This window comes from Phacochoerus africanus, chromosome 15 (assembly GCF_016906955.1).
Source record: "Phacochoerus africanus isolate WHEZ1 chromosome 15, ROS_Pafr_v1, whole genome shotgun sequence".
Classification (NCBI taxonomy): domain Eukaryota; kingdom Metazoa; phylum Chordata; class Mammalia; order Artiodactyla; family Suidae; genus Phacochoerus; species Phacochoerus africanus.
Window position 1 is genome coordinate 48,915,404 of NC_062558.1, and position 18,216 is coordinate 48,933,619.

General features: G+C 51.4%; 1 protein-coding gene and 1 pseudogene across 7 annotated transcripts in view; one reads left to right on the forward strand and one right to left on the reverse strand.

The window, feature by feature from the left end:
* Window positions 1–18,216, reverse strand: part of LOC125116370 (solute carrier family 5 member 4) — a 231,698-nt gene that overhangs the window by 61,072 nt on the left and 152,410 nt on the right. The gene's annotated exons all lie outside the window — the stretch shown is intronic.
* Window positions 4,689–5,266, forward strand: LOC125116939 (immunoglobulin lambda variable 8-61-like; annotated as a pseudogene).

Below are 18,216 nucleotides of genomic sequence, written 5' to 3' on the forward strand. Positions count from 1 at the left end.
TCCCAATGGGAAGGGTCCCCTGCAGCCCCCGAGGCCGGGCTGGGAGCTGAGCCCCAGCACCAGGGACCAGGGAGACCGGGGAGGTCCCTGGCTGGACCCCCACTGGCATGGGAAGCCCCTCCCTGGCAGAGGCTGGGCGAGAAAAAGAGACGTGGGCAGCCCAGCCCCTCTGTGGGCACCAGAGGCTGGGAGCTCCATGGCCTGGACTCCTCTGCTGCTCGTGCGCCTCTGTCACTGCACAGGTAGGGACAGGCCTGGGGGCCCAGGGGCCAGTGCCCAGCCTGCATCAGCCCCTGGGGCTCAGAGTCTTGGCGTCTTTGCCGCAGCTCCTGCGCCGTGTCCCCCTTGTGTCTGTGTCTGCAGGGGCCCTCTCCCAGGCTGTGCTGACGCAGCCGCCCTCCCTCTCTGCCTCTCCTGGACCATCAGCCAGGCTCCCCTGCACCCTGAGCAGTGGCTCCAGTGTTGGCAGCTACCACATATCCTGGTACCAGCGGAAGCCTGGGAGCCCTCCCTGGTACCTCCTGAGGTTCCACTTTGCCTCTAGTAAGGACCAGGGCTCGAGGGTCCCCAGCTGCTTCTCTGGGGACAAAGATGCCTTGGCCAATGTGGGGCTTCTGCTCATCTCTGGGCTGCAGCCCGAGGATGAGGCTGACTGGGACTGTCTCAACTGGCTTCTCACTGTGCTTCTCACAGTGACACAGGCAGATGGGAACGGGGGACCAAACAATACCCTGTCCGAGTCTTAGTATTGAAACTTTTAATAATTTCAAATAACTGACGTGTGTATAAATTTTACTTCACTCACCGACAGGTCAGAATGAGTCTACCTGCTAAGAGGCATTCAATTTTTCTGAAGTCTCAGATAAATATAAACAAAAACAAATCAAATCAAATCTATTATAACAAATAAAATAAAATAGAATAAAATATAAATATATTATGTAGGAGTTCCCGTCGTGGCTCAGTGGTTAACGAATCCGACTAGGATCCATGAGGTTGCGGGTTCGATCCATGCCCTTGCTCAGTGGGTTAAGGATCCGGCATTGCCGTGAGCTGTGGTGTAGGCTGTAGACGCAGCTCGGATCCCGCATTGCTCTGGCTGTGGCTTAGGATGCGACTATAGCTCCAGTTCGATCCCTAGCCTGGGAACCTCCATATGCCGCGAGAGCGGCCCAAGAAATGGCAAAAAGACAAAAAAATAATAATAATGATAAAAATAAATGAATAAATATATTATGTAGCCCATCAATGTATATGATAAATAATATGAATATACTAAGATGTAAAAATATGAATAAAACATTTAATATAGGACAAATAAAAATAAGTCAAAGTATAAAAACGTCCCCACTGTGACCATCACCAGCTCGGCTTTGGCCTCTGCTGGCACTTGTGTGTGCTAATGGTTCCAGACAGTGTCACATGCTCTCCTCCTGGGCCACCTTTATGGGGTCCATGAACACGTCTCCTTTCCTGACTGGTCTCCCACGGCAGACAGAATCCCTCGTGGGTCCTGGGTACAAACCAGCCCTCGCGGGTCCTGGCTACGATGACAAGGAAGCCGAGGTCCAGCCTCTGTGCCCTGGGAGACCCGGGGGCCTCTGCCACCCCCTGCGTGTCCCTCTCTTGGTCCAGGCTTTGTGCTCCCGCCCTGGACCCTGACACCTCCAGGATGCTGGGTGTCTCCCTTTCTCTTCAGCTTCAACTCTGAGCAGCTCCTCCTGTCCAGCTGAGTCATTAACGGCCTCATCTCCAAGGCTCATGGAGGCCCCGCCACGCACGCACTTTCTCCACGTTCACCCCATGGCCTTTCCCACGTTCCCCTCTCTGGTCCTTTGTTTGGGCCCTTCTGTTCCATAAAATATGAGTTATTTTGAACTGGGTTTCTTTTTAATGCTTTTTATTTTTTCCATCATAGTTGGTGTACAGTGTTCTGTCACTGTACAGCAAAGTGACCAGGTCCACACACACACACACACACACACACATATACATTCCTTTTGTCACATTATCCTCCATCCTGTTCCATCATAAGTGACTAGATATAGTTCCCTGTGCCACACAGCAAGATCTCATTGCTTATCCAGACCAAATGCAATAGTTTGCATCTATTAACAACAGTGAACTGGGTCTTTTTTTTTTTTTTTGTCTTTTTGCTATTTATTGGGCCGCTCCCACAGCATATGGAGGTTCCCAGGCTAGGGGTCGAATCGGAGCTGTAGCCACCGGCCTACGCCAGAGCCACAGCAACGCAGGATCCGAGCCGCGTCTGCGACCTACACCACAGCTCACGGCAATGCCGGATCCTTAACCCACTGAGCAAGGGCAGGAACCGAACCCGCAACCTCATGGTTCCTAGTCGGATTCGTTAACCACTGCGCCACGACGGGAACTCCTGAACTGGGTCTTTTAAATCCAACTTTCGGGGCTCCCATCTGGGTTCAGGGGAAAAGAATCTGACTCGCATCCATGAGGAAGCAGGTTGGATCCCTGGCCTCGCTCAGTGGGTTAAGGATCTGGCGTTGCTGTGAGCTGTGATGTCGCTCACAGATGCGTCTCAGATCTGGCGTTGCTGTGGCTGTGGCTGTGGCTGTGGTGTAGGCCAGCGGCTACAGCTCTGATTCAACCCCCAGCCTGGGAACATCCAGCCATATGCCACTGGAGAGGGCGCCTAAAAAGATGAAAAAAATTTTTTTTAATTTAAAAAATTAAAAACAAATCCTAACCCAATCAAATTCATGGAAATCTTCAGAAATGCACTGCTTGAGGCCAGGATGGATCAGGAGAGAGAAAATGGGGGTTTAGGCCAGAAATGAAGAAAGAAATGTGAAAAGTTTAAAAATGTGAAAGTTCCACGTATTGTTTAGGTGTCCATCTTTGTATCTGGAAAAACTTGCAAAACTAGCCGAAACGAGTCCAAAGAAAGGAATCAGCAGCAGCATAACATTCAGGAGCAAATGAGAACCACCGAAGCCACGAAGGATGGGAGAGGTTTTCTCGCAACAGCGTCCTATCCTCAAGGCAAAGTCAGACATGACAGTGAGGACTCCATGAACCTCACAGGCAGCCCTTCAGCCACAGCAACCACACAAACCAACCTGGAAGCTTCTCCAGGGAGAAGCAGTACTTGCTGGGACAGCACTGGGGACTCTGGATACCTTCCAGCTTTAAACGTGGCTCAAGGTGGTTACATTCTGGTATTGAGCCCAGGAGCAAAGGGGAAGCCAAGTCACACATCAGGGAATCCTGAACTCTCAGGTACCCAGCCTTCCGTTTAGCTGGCAGTGGTCATGAGGGACCTGGGAACGGAATGTTTCAGCCCAAACTGCCTGGCGGGGCTGCACTGTACTGCCCTGAGCGGTGACATCAGAGAGATCCACTGGCAATGCCACAAAGCCCTTCCAGGGGGCTGGGGGTGTGCGGGGGGGGGGGGGGGGGGGGGAGTATGTGGGTCTGAGCCCAGCAGGGGGCGCTGGGGGACTGTCTTGAGAGCTGAGGGTCCTGCGCCAGGCAGCCTGGGGACACACTCCACTGGCTCTGGCCCCCATGGCAGCTGAGTCCTCACTCAAGTGTGACTGTCCTGCCCCTGGGCCCCCAGGAGACCCTCAAGCCCTCAGCTCTGAGGAACACACGTGCCTCTGACATCCTCCTCCTCTGTCACTGAGTCACTCACTGGCCAGCCTGTGCTGTTCTGTTCAGGCAACGTCAGGGGGATAATCACACAGCAGAGATGAATGTCCTTGAGGATGGTGACCTGCATGCTACCTGGACAGAGGATGAGGGACCCTGGGCAGGGACTGTCTCCACACCAACCCTTGAGCCTCACAGGCAGGCTCTGGGCTCCCCTGCGGGACCTGGATTCTTCCTTCATCCCCTCACTCACTGAACCCGGCTGTCCTGTGGGGGAGGTGACTGGATGTGGGTCTGGGGGCATTTGCACTGCCTGGTGCTCCTGTCATCGGGGCACAGGGGCGGGGCAATCTGTCTTTCTGCCACCTTCTCACCCTCCTTCCAGGGACGGGGGTCACATGCTCATGGCTCTGCCATCATAATGTCTAGATTTTTCTTTAAAAAATACTTAATATATATGTTAAAATAGAAAGACCGTAAACTCTTTTTCTCATTCGAGAAAATAATCCTTTGGTAAAGTTAAAGTTACTCCAAAAACAGATGCTTCTTACAGGAGGAGGCTGTCACCCCAGACTTGCCATGCAGCTCAACCTGTCACCCCCAGGCGCCACTTGCCCCATTTCCTGTGACAGGGGCCAGCACTCAGCCACGGAGACCCTTTCCCATCTGCTGCAAACTTGGGTGCAGGGATGTCCCAGGGGACCCAGTGCTGAGGAGGAGGGAGGCGGAGCTCCCACTGAGAAGACCAGCAGGCCCTTCACTGAGGAAGCAGGAAACAGCCCAGGGATGGGGGAGGGTGGCATGAGCTCCATTCCTGGGCCAGGAGGAGGGGACAGCCCAGCTCCTCCTTCTGCCCTCAGGCTCCAGGGAAGGGACTGAGGACTGAGCTCACAGGGGCATGGGCAGCACGATGGGTGAAGGACGTCACCCCTACCCCTCAGTGTCTCATCCCTGTGCTGTCCTTGGTCTGTGGGACATCCCAGCATCTGCCCCCTTCAAGACCTCCCCCAGGGAACATCAGGTGACACTGGGCAGGGACTGGCAGGAAGCTGATTTGCATGAAGGCCCTGCCCCCACTCATGGCTCTGGGAGGCATCAAAAGGCCCGAGGGCCCCACCGTCCAGCCCAGGAGGCTGAGGAGGCCGCGTCCCAGGAGTGTCCCCACCATGGCCTGGACGGTGCTTCTGATCGGGCTCCTCGCTGTCGGCTCAGGTCAGGGGCCGGGGCTCTGCATCCTTGGGGGGCACCTGCGGGCCACTCTCAGGACCTTGTCTCCATAACAATCCCTGTCTCTCTCCTGTCGTTTTAGGGGTGGATTCTCAGACTGTGATCCAGGAGCCGGCGATGTCAGTGTCTCTTGGAGGGACCGTCACACTCACCTGTGCCTTTAGCTCTGGGTCAGTCACTACTAGTAACTACCCCCACTGGTTCCAGCAGACACCAGGCCAGCCTCCTCGAAGCTGTTATCTACAACACAAACAGCCGCCCGACTGGGGTCCCCAGTCGCTTCTCTGGAGCCATCTCTGGGAACAAAGCCGCCCTCACCATCACGGGGGCCCAGGCTGAGGACGAGGCCGACTATTTCTGTGCTCTGTATAAGGGAAGTGGTACCTACACTTAGACACAGTGATGTAAACCCATGGGGAAGTGGGACCCAAACCTCCTCCTGTGCTCAGAGGGCTCAGCCCTTAGAGGCAGGAGAGGCAGAGGGAGGGTGGGGACATACATGAGCTACTGGAGGACATTTTATTCTTAGAATTGGCTCTGGAAACCCTGACACCACCGCTGTGCTGACTCACCCGGGGCCAGGACCCGAGGGCAGCGCTGGGGCTCTGTCCCCTCTGGGATGTTCCCTGAGGCCTCCAGCACAGGCTATGACTGGGAGGAGAAGAGAAGGGTGACATTTGAGGTTATTTCCTTTCCTCTCTATCGAAAATGATGTTAGAACACTATCATGTAGAGGTCATTCCAAATGTGAGGGAAAAGGAAATACTTGCATAGAGATGTTAGGGTTACACTCATACATACGTAATTACATATTTATATATAAATATTTGATATGAAAAATATGCATGTGCTTATATCATATAATCCGGTGTGTCTCAAGAAGAGGTCATTTAGTCGAGGTCACCCACCTGGCTCTGAAACCCAAAGTCTCCCTGAACGGGCACTCTGGAAGCTGTGACTCTGTGGCAGGGGGGAGAAATTGTGTGGCAGTCACGGCTTCCTACCAAGGACACAACACGCCGTGTGTGCAATGCATGCTGGGAGACACCGAACTCAGGGGAGATGTGCCCAGTGGGTGCAGGTCAATGGGTAGGTCTTCTGGGGACAATCAGAGCCTTTGTCTCCCCAGAGCCACCTGCTCCCAGGTAAACACCAAGGGACTCTGGAAAGTAACAAATTGCATCTTATCTACCAAGGCCACATTCTAGACAAGGTTTCACAATACTTGAAATTGGATTTGGACCGCCTTTTTAAAAAATATTTTATAATTTTTTTTCTTTTTGCTGCTGAGGGCCACATCCTCGGCATATGGAGGTTCCCGGGCTAAGGGTCGAATTGAAGCTATAGCTTCCTGCCTCCAGCCACAGCCACAGCCACAGCCACAGCCACAGCCACAGCCACAGCAATGCAGGATCCCAGCCCAGTCTGGGACCTACAGCACAGCTCATGGCAGCGCTGGGTCCTTAACCCACTGGGACAGGCCAAGGATTGAACCCCAGTCTTCGTGGACACTACTTTGGTTCATTACCACTGAGCCTTGACAGGAACTCTGCAATCAGTACAGTTTAATGCCTGTTTGCCGTTACAGATATTTAAGCAGTTTATCACTGTAGTTTCGGACCTTCTCAAAAGACACAAATCCAAAATCACAGATCTCTTGGTTGGTGGATTTCATCAAACTTTAAGTATGAAATAGTAACGATTTTACACAAACTTTCAAGGAAAATAGAGAAAGCAGCAGTGAGACCCAGTATGTTTATGAGGCCAAGTTTTCCCCAACTCTATAAACAGACGACAGACTCAAAACAAACCCAAAAGCCAATATTTTTCATGAATATACATACACATAGGCCTTGAAGTATTTGCATGTTGAAGCTGGCAATACAGCAACAATGATCCATCCAGAAATTCTAGGGTGATGTACCATTTGACAGTCTGTCCATTCAATCTTACTTGAAGCGGAAAAAATATACATGATCATCTCCATAGATGTACATGTGAAACTAATGAGCCACTCAACATTCGTCGTTTTTACAAAATTAAGAAAAAAGAAAAAGGAAACCTCTCAGTAAACCAGCAATACAATGGGATTTACTCAACCTGATCAAATGCACCTATGAAGAGCTTATCTCGAAAAATCACACTAAATGTTATAGACAAGGTTTGCCCCAAGATCAGGGACCTGGTCTGGTCCAGAGTAGATCCCAGCATCCGGTATGAGTCTTTGAGGTGACACAGCATTGGGGTTAGAGAGGCAGAGTTGAGTGTGGCAGAGATTCATTCAACATTTCTCCTCCCTGAGCAGATGGTCTAGTTTCCTGTCTCAGACCACTTCACTCTGTGCTGTTCTCCCTGAAAACCTGTAACCTTAGGACAAGCCTGAGAAAACATCAGGGCAACCCAAATCAGGGGACGTTCTTCAAAACACTGCACCTGTGTGGTCCAAAATCCTCAGAGACAGGGAAAGCCAGGTAGCTGGAAAGTGGCCACAGATTGGAGGAGTCCAAGTAGCATGATTTGGAAAAATGCAACCTGGATTCCAGCTCTGGCTGCACGAACACAACAATGATGTGAGAGGAAACTGGAGTTTGACCTGCCACCAGCAGGGGCGCTGTCGGGGGCGGTTCTGGGCTCTGTGAGCAGAGGGTGCTCAGGGATGGGAAAGTTCTCCCCTGACTGCAAACCTGGGGCTTGGGCCTCAGATCACTGACTTGATGGGGAATCTGAAGCTGTGGCTCCTGGAAGTGACTCCTGCTTTCAGGCTTGGGTATTTTCCCATCGAAGGTACGTCAATGCAGGGCCCTCGCAGGAGGCAACCTCAGAGCATCACTCTCCAGGGGCCCCATCCCAGGAACAAGAATGGACCCTTAGGAGGAGGGCACTCATTTGCATCACTAGCTTCTCCTCTGCGGGGGGCCGGTGGACAAAGGAGATCTTAGAAAATTTGGTAGAGGAGTTCCCAACCCATGGCTCATCGATAAAGATGCTGACTATCCACGAGTATCCACGAGAAAGCAGTCCAACTCCTGGCGTGCTTAGTGGGTTAAGGACGTGGGGTTGCAGTGAGCTGTGGTGGAGGTCACAGATGCAGCTCAGATCCTGTGTTGCTGTGGCTGTGGTGCGGCCGGCGACAGGGCAGCTCTGATTCCACCCTTAGCTTGGGAACTTCCATATGCCCTGGCTGTAGCCCTGCATGACCACAGCAAATAAATAAATAAATAAATAAATAAATAAATAAATAAATAAATAAAAATTGGTAGACATTCTCTTTCAGGTGTTCCTGCTGTGGGGCAATGGGATTCAGCAGGGTCGTGGGAGCACTGGTACAGGTTGGATTCCTCTCCAGGCACAGTGGGTTATGGGTCCTCCTTGGCTGCACCTGCGGCTTAGTTCGACACTCTGTCCTGGATCTGATCCCTTGCCTGGGAAGTCCACATGCCTGGGAGTGGACAAGAAAAGAAAAAAAAAGGGGGTGGGGGGTCTTCTCATTCAGAATAGTGGCATCTTGTGATTTCCTGTGAAGTGGTTTCATGATTAAGTTTTCTACTTTTTCTTTTGTGGGGGTTTTAGTGCCATACCTATGGTATCTACTTTTTCTGTAACGATTACAGTTGATTTTGTATCTTTTTTTTTCTGTCTTTTTTCTAGGGCTGCACCAGGGGCATATGAAGTTCCTAAGCTAGGGAGCGAATAGGAGCTGCAGCTGCTGGCCCACATCACAGCCTCAGCAACAGGGGGACCTGAGCCCTGTCTCTGACCTACACCACAGCTCAAGGCAACTCCGGATCCTTAACCCAATGGGCTAGGCCAGGGATCGAACTCCCATCCTCAGGGATAGTAGTTGGGATCATTACTGCTGAGCCATAGCAGGAACTCCTATCTTTTTATCTTTCACAGGATCAGTTTTGGAAAACTGGATTTCTCTAGGAAAGGATAGGTTTCTTAAAATTGCTTTTCTCAGAATTCACTGACATTCTAACACATGGAACCTCAGAGAAGGACAAATGGCAGTCAGAGTGTTCCTTTCTATCTAAACAGCTCCTCAAATAAATTCCCCTAGTGCAGGCTGCATATAATTTTTGTAGTCATATAAAAAGTCTCTCTCTTTTTTTTTTCTTTGTAAGTGAAACCAATGATCATTTTCTTTTTCTTTTTCTTTTTCTTTTTCTTTTTTTTTTTTTTTGGTGTATGACTGGGTGGGCCAAGGATCAAATCCTCACCACAGCAGTGAAAATACCAGATCAGGTTAAGACCTGCTGAGCCCGGAGGGAACTCATAGGACCAGTGATTTTTAAGGTTTGATCTTATGGTAATTTTTTGGCAAGGTTTGTCTTTGTTTGTTTGTGGTTAAAGTTATCTTTTAAAAAAATATGGTGTAGAGTGTACGTTATTTTCAGCTAAAAGAACATAACTTTTTCTTCTTTTTAAACAGTGCCAATGGCAGTCATTCTTGGGTACAAACATTATTTATTTCAAACGCTCTGTTTGGGATGGTTGATCCTAACAGCTACCACACGTTGGGCTCATTTGGGAAAAGACACTGCTCAGAGCCAGTGAGACGTTCAAGCTAAATGCTATGAAGAAGGTCACTGGGCCTGGCTGCCTGCACACTGTGCCCTGTGCCTGGAGAACACATTCCAGGGAGGGAGTCATGTTCTTAAAAAACCCATGAGTTCCCGCTGTGGTGCCATCGGTTAAGGATCCAGTACGGCCACAGTTATGGTGCAGGTCACAGATGCGGCTCAGCTTTGATCCCCGGCCCCAGAACTTCCATATGCTTGGGGTGCGGCTAAAAAAGGGGGGGAAATCTCCCTGGGTGACTCTAGTGAGCAAGTGAGGGGAAATATTGAAATACAGTGAGGATTCCCTCAGCACCACTCTTGGGGACCACGGAACAGCTGAACTCTGCAGAAGGCAAATATCGATGGACACAGAGTTCTGAAGTACCAAGTGTCCTCCAAAGACAAGATAAAGGACTTATGCATTAACCATGTCATTCTATAAACAGCTGCACTGTGTCCTAAGGATACCCCCTTGGATATCACTAAGAAGATAACCTGCTTATTGCCTATGCCTGTTCCTGCCCACTAACCTTGTCACCTTCCTTAATCCCACTACTAACAAGCTCATCACCTTCCTTAATAAGAGTCCTGTGGGCTAAAGCCCAGGCGCCTTTGTTCTGCGGACCAGAGTGCCTCCTGGTCCCCCACTTTCCAGGTGTAAGAGTCTTGCGTGTTCTGTGACACCCTGCCGTCCCGCTTCCAGGATTGGAATGACGCGTCACCAGCTTCCAGGAGCATCTGAGGCCGTCCTCCCACAGCCTCACGTCTCTACAGAGAAGAGCCCCCTTCTCCTCAGAGCTGAGGGCCACACAGGAAGGAGGGCTCTGGCCTCCAGGGAGGAGCCACACAGAGGAAGGGACCAGGCGTCCTGCACAGAAGGGGACCTGCCTCCAGGAAGCCATCACTGCTCTGACTTGATCTTGATCTCAGAGGAATTTGTGCCCCAGAAGCCCCCTCAGTCAGTCCTGATCCCTGAGCAGCCAAGGGCACCCTCAAGACTCACCCTGAGGGGTGTGAGGGGAGCACACAGAGGCTCTGAGGAGACAGGGGACACAAAGCGTCAACTGCCTTGTTCCTAAGGCAGGGGACAGTGTTCAGAGCAGGGGGAAAGACCTGTCCCTGAGGGGCTCTGGTCACCAGGTCACATGCTGTGCCTGGGTCTGGACACCAGGGGGCGCTCTGGGCGCATTCGTCAGGGTGGAGGGGGTTTCTGGGGATGAGAGCTGGGACCAGCCACCTAGCACTGCCTCCTGCCCTCTGTTCAGGGCTCCCAGCTGGGGACTCCCCACCCATGCCCCCACCCCCACCCCCGTCAATGCCTCTGCCCACCTCCAGGCCACCCTGAAGCAGAGGAATGTGATCTAGAGCCCAGTGAGAGGTCAGAGCTGGGGGTGTCACTGGCATGCAGGGCCCCTCCCTCTCTCCGAGTAAGAAGAGGGGAAGGACAGACTGGGGGTGGCTCTGCTTCAGCTGTGGGGCCACAGCAAGCAGCCACGAGGACAGCCTGCATCGTGGCCTGGTCCCCTCTGCTCCTCACCCTCCTGGCTCACTGCACGGGTGACTGGGGACAGGGACAGGGGAGGGGGCCTGGGAACAGCCCTGGGCCCTGCTTCCTCCTCTTGTGTCTGCACCCCAGAATCAGCATCTCTGTCTCTCCTGCTTCCAGGATCCTGGCCCCAGGCTGTGCTGGCTCAGCCGCCCTCTGAGTCTGGGTCCCTGGGCCAGAGGGTCACCCTCTCCTGCACTGGGAGCAGCAGCAACATCGGGGGTGGGAAGAGTGTGAAGTGGTCCCAGCCGCTCCCAGGAAAGGTCCCCAGATCCGCATTCACTTATGCCGATCTCATGGCTATTGCTGCCCCGGATCGGTTCTCTGGCTTCAAGCCTGGCAGCTCAGGCACCCTGACCATCACTGGGCTCCAGGCTGAAGATGACGCTGAGTATTACTGCACAGCCGGGGGTGACAGCCTCGATGGCCCCACAGTGCCCCAGGCCAGGGGGCAAGTGAGACCAAAACCTGCTGTCCCCCCGCCAGGGGGCTCCCTGGGCAGGGCCATCCTCTGCATCATCAGCTGCTGCCTTTGTCTGTTTGCCCACAGGCAGCCTGAGCCCAACAGCTGCCAGAACATGTCCTCGTCACTATCTGTCCCCAAACCTCTCCTCTGTGGCAGCACACTGTCTCATTTTCTCAAGTTGAGCACAAATCCCTGGATGCTAGGGACAGGCTGCCCTGGAGACAGAGCTCATGGCGGGTCAGAGCAGCACCCAGGACACAGAGTCATCAGCTGTGCCTGAGTCAAGACACATCAGAGTGTCCAGTCCGTGTCCTGGTGCCCACAGCACCTCCTCTCTATGCGAGTAGTGGACCCTCGGGGTCCCTGCTGGGTTCCCTGGAGGAAGGTCTGGGGTTTGGGCTCCGTGGCCATCAGTGGGCGCAGCTGAGAGCCTGGCTGCTCCTCCTGCCTTGCCCATGAAAGCCTCTCAGGCTCACCCCAAACCTCAGTCCTGGAGCGGAAACCGAGCCCTGGACCCCTGCTCCTCTGTGGAGGTGGCCGCCCAGGGCCTCCTGCTCAGGCTCCCGCAGGAGCTGCTGCTGCTGCCCTCCTGGCTCCAGGTCATCTGGGGCCCTGGCTGGGGTGGGGCTCCCCCGCTCCCCTCTGTCCTCCAAGTCCCTCCAGCTGCCCCTTCCTGTCCACCTGTGTTAGGGATAAATAGGGAGGGTCTTTTCTTCTTCTTTTCTCCTTTTTGAGCACCCGCGCCCTTGTGCAGAAGTAAAGGGCCTAGTCGCGATCTCCCCGTGTTCATGTGTCTCACTTGCTGACACTGACGATCCGAGCCAGAGTCATTTTAATTTTCCAGCGCTGGGCACGAATCAGAGAACAGCGGGCGCCTTTACCGTAGGGGTGTGGAAAAGGGAATAGGGAGCTTGGCAAGAGCGAAGCCATCTTGCTGCCACTGTCCATCTTGGTGAACTTAAACTGACCCATACGAGGGCTCTGAGAAAAACAAAGTCGTTAGCACTTGAGAAACTCCGGGCCCCAACTGTTCTCGAGATGTTCAAAAAAGGATAGCTAGGTTGTACTTGAGGTGAATCATTAAAGGAACAATATAAGACATTCTGTACAGCTATACATATTTCTGTATCCTGCATGTAACTAAAGCCTAACGGAGCATGTTAGATACATAAGCAAGCACTATAAATGTCTCTCCCCTTTCCGCTTGGGGTCCATGATTGGAAAGTGATTCCCCACGGGCCGCCGGCGTAATAAAGCTGTTCTCCACCTTCCTCGTGTGTCCTCTGAGGTGATTTCTGGGACTTCTACAACATTCACCACATATGTTCCACAAATCCCCTTAAGTTCTTGAATACAACAAACAAACAAAAACGAAAAACAAAAACAAAAACAAAACCAAGAAAGCAAAACCTGTGTTCTAGGCTTTTAGGGTCCCCAGTCAGGAGTAGAGGCCATGCTGGGCCATTTCAGTTCCTTCAATTGTCAAAACGTGCCGGGTCCACCCTCTGAGGCTCAGCTCAAGGCCCGCGACTAATGCCATTTGCCTCAACGTGGACGTGGACGGGACGGAACTAGAGATGATCTTATTAAGTGAAGTAAGTCAACAAGACACGGACAAATCCCATATGATATCATTTATATGGGGAATCGAACATAAGGCACACGGGAACCGATCTGCGAAACAGAATCAGACCCCCAGACAGAAAGAAGAGACGTGTGGTTGCCAAGGGGGTAGAGGGGTAGGGGAGGGATGGTCTGGGGGTTTAGGGGGAGCTGATGCAAACTGCTGTACTTAGAACAGATAAGCAACGTGTCCTACTGCTTAGCATGGGGAGCTAGATTCAATTATCTTGAGACAAACTGAGGCAGAATATTACGTAGTCAGTGTAGGAACAGGGGCTCCGATACATTCTTTCATATGGCTATTGACTAACACTTGTGGCTTAAAGGCTCTGGGAAGTAACATCCCCACAGGCCTTGTTTACTGTAGGAAATGCGAATCTCTAGCCCACTCCTCAACTGATAGAAAAGGAACAGGAGGAATGGTGACTTAATCTAAGGAAAGAAAAGGGCACAAAACCCATAAAACTTCCAGGAAATTTCCAACCCTAAAAGCCCTATTGCACAAGGACTGATACAGGTAATTGAGCAAGGCCAGTGGGAGAAAACCACATCTTTCTGGACCCCACGTTGGTACCCTCCCCACCTTTAAAAGATAAAAAGCCCTACAGGACAATAGGGAGCGGGGGCTCTTCTCCCTGCTCCTCGCAGCCCTGGGAGCTATTTGCTTTCCTTTAAGAAGGACTTTGCTTTCTAGCTGCCTGTGTATTCTCAGAGGTCATTCTTCGACTGCCATGAACGGGAACCCGGATTCCAGCATCAAAAGTATAATGGGAAAGAACATAAAAAAGAATATATATATATATATATGTATAACTATCACTTAGCTGAACGGCACGAATAGGCACAATATTGTACATCAACTACACTTCAATAAAAATAATAAACAAATAAAAGAACAATAAGGAAACTATATATATATATACATATATATACACACAGAGGGTATATATGTAGCCTAAACTTTTTCCTTTTCTTCTTTTTTTCTTTTTTTCTCTTTCTGCCTTTTTTAGGGCTGCTCCCAGGGCATGTGGTGGGTCCCAGGCTAGGGGTCTAATCGGAGCTGTAGCCACCAGCCTACGCCAGAGCCACAGCAACAGAGGATCCGAGCCGCATCTGCAACCTACACCACAGCTCAAGGCAATGCCAGATCCTTAACCCAATGAGCAAGGCCAGGGATCGAACCCTCAACCTCATGGTTCCTAGTCAGATGCGTTAACCACTGAGCCACGATGGGAACTCCCTTAAACTTCTTCTGATTTCTGCTTTTCCCTACACTATCAGCAATATATTGGTATAATTAGAATAAGATTTAGTGGGAATATTCTCTTTCGCATGAGTGGAGGCTCGCAAACAAAAGAAAATAGTCTCGTGAATTTAGTAAACAGTTAATTGACCAGCAAATCTAATATGAACACAAAATCCTAATTTTAGGAGTTCGTGATGTGACTCATCACGTAAAGATCCCGACATAGTGTCCATGAGGATGCAGTTTCGATTCCTGGCCATGCTCCGTGGGTTAAGGGTCTGGTGTTGCCAGAAGATGCAGTGTAGGTTGCACAGTCAGCTCCAATTTGGTGTTGCCATGGCTGTGGCTAGGGTGAACGGAGATAGGCATTTTGGAAATAAGGTTGGTTTCCACAGAGACAAGAGTCCCAGTGCGAGAGCAGCCCAGTCCCCAGGGTGCACCGAGAAAGGCCCTGTGACCCCGCTTTCCTGGGAGGAGCATGAGCCAGGACTGCTGTCCAAGGGACCCCTCTGCACGGGGGCTGGGGACATGCCAGGGGCTGGAGGAGGGGGCCAGTGGGCGGCAGGGGGTGCCCGCAGAGTCCTGAGAGTGGGTGCTGGGCCAGACAGGGGCTGGGAGCCCCCAGGGTGCAGGGAGCTGGGCACACTGTCCTCACTGAGGTGGACCCTCCTCCCTGAGGCCTGGTCACCCGGGAGCTCCTGGCCAGGCTCCCTCACCCCCATGGCTCAGATCTGGGTTCCCCCCTCCCTGTCCCCTGTGGACTCTTGGCCTAGTCTGGGTCAGGGAGGGGCTGGTAGAAGGCGGGGTATCAGAATGAGCCCCAAGGAGGAGAAGGGCTCCTGGGAGAGTCTGCCCAGAGGACCAGCCCAGCCTGTGGGCAGGGGCCCCCGTGTAACCTGTGCAGTTAGGGGTGGGAATGTGAGCATTAGCCCATTACCCACGCGACCGGCTGTGTCTGTTCTTAGGAGGCTTTGTTATTTGTGGTGCTAAATTTATCATTTTCATTTACTTAATATCAACTAAAACCTGTATATCAGAATAAATGACTTTTGGTAACAGTGCCAATAATTCATCTAGTATTTGAATTTGTTAAAATTTATGTAGACTCTTTGGAAGAATATTCAATGATAGTGGCTTGTAATATTCCACATATGAATTTTATTTACCAGGTATATTACAAGACTTTCAAGGAACTAGGATATCTTATTTTATTTTATTGTTATATTTTTTGGTCTTTGAAAGCTGCATCTATGACCCATTGAAGTTCCCAGGCTAGGGTTCGAATTGGAGCTGTAGCTGCCGACCACAGCCACAGCCAAAGCAATACAGTATCTGAGCCACGTCTGTGACTTGAACCACAGGTCATGGCATTGAAAGATTTTTTTTTTTTTTTTTTGGCTTTTTGACTTTTTTCCTAGGGCCAGCATTGCCGGATTTTTAACACACCGAGTGAGGCCAAGTTGAATCCATGCCCTCATGGAGACTAGTCAGGTTCACTACTGCTGAGGCACGATGGGACCTCCTGAACTAGGATATTTTAAATTCCTTTCAATGTTTTGTAGAAAAGCAAACCAAAAAAAACACAAGCAAGAATACAAGACCATGTGATCACTGAAGCATTATTAGATATTTCAGTGAAAACGTACACAATACAAGTTTCTGTGGAATAATACAATAAACATTTTTTATTTTTCATAAGAAATCTGACTGTTCACTGTTTACAACAGATTCAATGTTATATCTACCTAGAAAATTACGCATTTTATCTCTCTTTTTTCTAGAGGTTATCTATAAGATTTATTTTTCTTTTCTCACAGGTTCCCCTAGGGGGCGCTATGGAACTGCCTCCTGGGCCTCTGCAGGGCTCCCCAGGGAGGACCCTTGCCCCCAAGACCTGAGCCTGAGGGTGGGGCCTGTGCTCCCTCGTGGGCATTCAGGAGCAGGTCCTCTCTGGCTGCCAGAGTCCCCTGAGCAGGGACTTGCGTGGTGTCAGCAGGTGCTTCCTCCCAGGGGCTCCCAAAGCGAGGCCTCCCTCAAGACCCCAGGTCTGGGCTGCGAGCTGAGCCCCAGCACCAGGGACCAGGGAGACCGGGGAGGTCCCTGGCTGGACCCCCACTGGCATGGGAAGCCCCTCCCCTGGCAGAGGCTGGGCAAGAAAAGGAGGCCGTGGGCAGCCCAGCCCCTCTGTGGGCACCAGGGGATGGGAGCACTGTGGCCTGGACTCCTCTGCTGCTCGTGCGCCTCTGTCACTGCACAGGTAGGGACAGGCCTGGGGGCCCAGGGGCCAGTGCCCAGCCTATGTCAGCCCTTGGGGCTCAGAGTCTTGGCGTCTTTGCCGCAGCTCCTGCCCCGTGTCCCCCTTGTGTCTGTGTCTGCAGGGGCCCTCTCCCAGGCTGTGCTGACGCAGCCGCCCTCCCTCTCTGCCTCTCCTGGACCATCAGCCAGGCTCCCCTGCACCCTGAGCAGTGGCTCCAGTGTTGGCAGCTACCACATATCCTGGTACCAGCGGAAGCCTGGGAGCCCTCCCTGGTACCTCCTGAGGTTCCACTTTGCCTCTAGTAAGGACCAGGGCTCGGGGGTCCCCTAGCTGCTTCTCTGGGGACAAAGATGCCTCGGCCCATGCGGGGCTTCTGCTCATCTCTGGGCTGCAGCCCGAGGATGAAGGCTGACTGGGACTGTCTCAACTGGCTTCTCACTGTGCTCTTCACAGTGACACAGGCAGATGGGGACATGAGAGAAGAATCTCAGCCTGTCAGAGCCTTATTATTGAAACTTTAATAATTTAAAATGATTCACATGTGTATTAATTTTACTTCATTACCTACACGTCAGAATGAGTCTGCCTAGTAAAAGGCATCGAATTTTTCAGAAGGCTCAGATAAATATAAACAAAAATACATCAAATAAAAAATAAAAGATCATATAAAAAATAAATAGGTTATAAATGTAAATCTATTATGAAATATACCAATGTCTGTGATATATAATATAAATATATTAAGAGATAAAAGTATGAATAAAACATACGAAAAAATAAAACAGATAATAATAAAAATAAATTTAAAAATTTATAAAAGTATCCCTGCCTGTGACCATCGCCAGCTCAGCTTTGGCCTCTGCTGGCACTCGGGCTGTTGGTTCCAAACAGTGTCACATGCTCTCCTCCTGGGCCACCTTTATGGGGTCCATGAACACGTCTCCTTTCCTGACTGGTCTCCCACGGCAGACAGAATCCCTCTGTGCCCAGGTACAAACCAGCCCTCGCGGGTCCTGGCTACGATGACAAGGAAGCCGAGGTCCAGCCTCTGTGCCCTGAGAGACCCGGGGGCCTCTGCCACCCCCTGCGTGTCCCTCTCTTGGTCCAGGCTTCGTGCTCCCGCCCTGGACCCTGACACCTCCAGGATGCTGGGTGTCTCCCTTTCTCTTCAGCTTCAACTCTGAGCAGCTCCTCCTGTCCAGCTGAGTCATTAACGGCCTCATCTCCAAGGCTCATGGAGGCCCCGCCACGCACGCACTTTCTCCACGTTCACCCCATGGCCTTTCCCACGTTCCCCTCTCTGGTCCTTTGTTTGGGGTGATGTTCCATAGACTGTGAGGTACTTCGAACTCCACCTTTTAAATCCACCCCCCACGAACTTCATGGAATTCTTCAGAAATGAACTTGCTTGATGCCAGTGTGGATGGAGAGAGAGGGAGTGGGTGTTTCTTAGGCCAGAAATGAGAAAGAACCTTTAGCAACATGAAGGGTACATTTAGTGTGATAGTCTTTAGGTGTCAATCTCTGTATTGAAAAAATTGCAAAACTAGCCCAAGTCAGAGCCCAAAGGAAAGAATCCGCAAAAAAGAGTGCATGCGAACCCCTGAAGCCATGAAGGATGGGAGAGGTTTTCTCGTGACAGCGTCATATTCTCAAGGC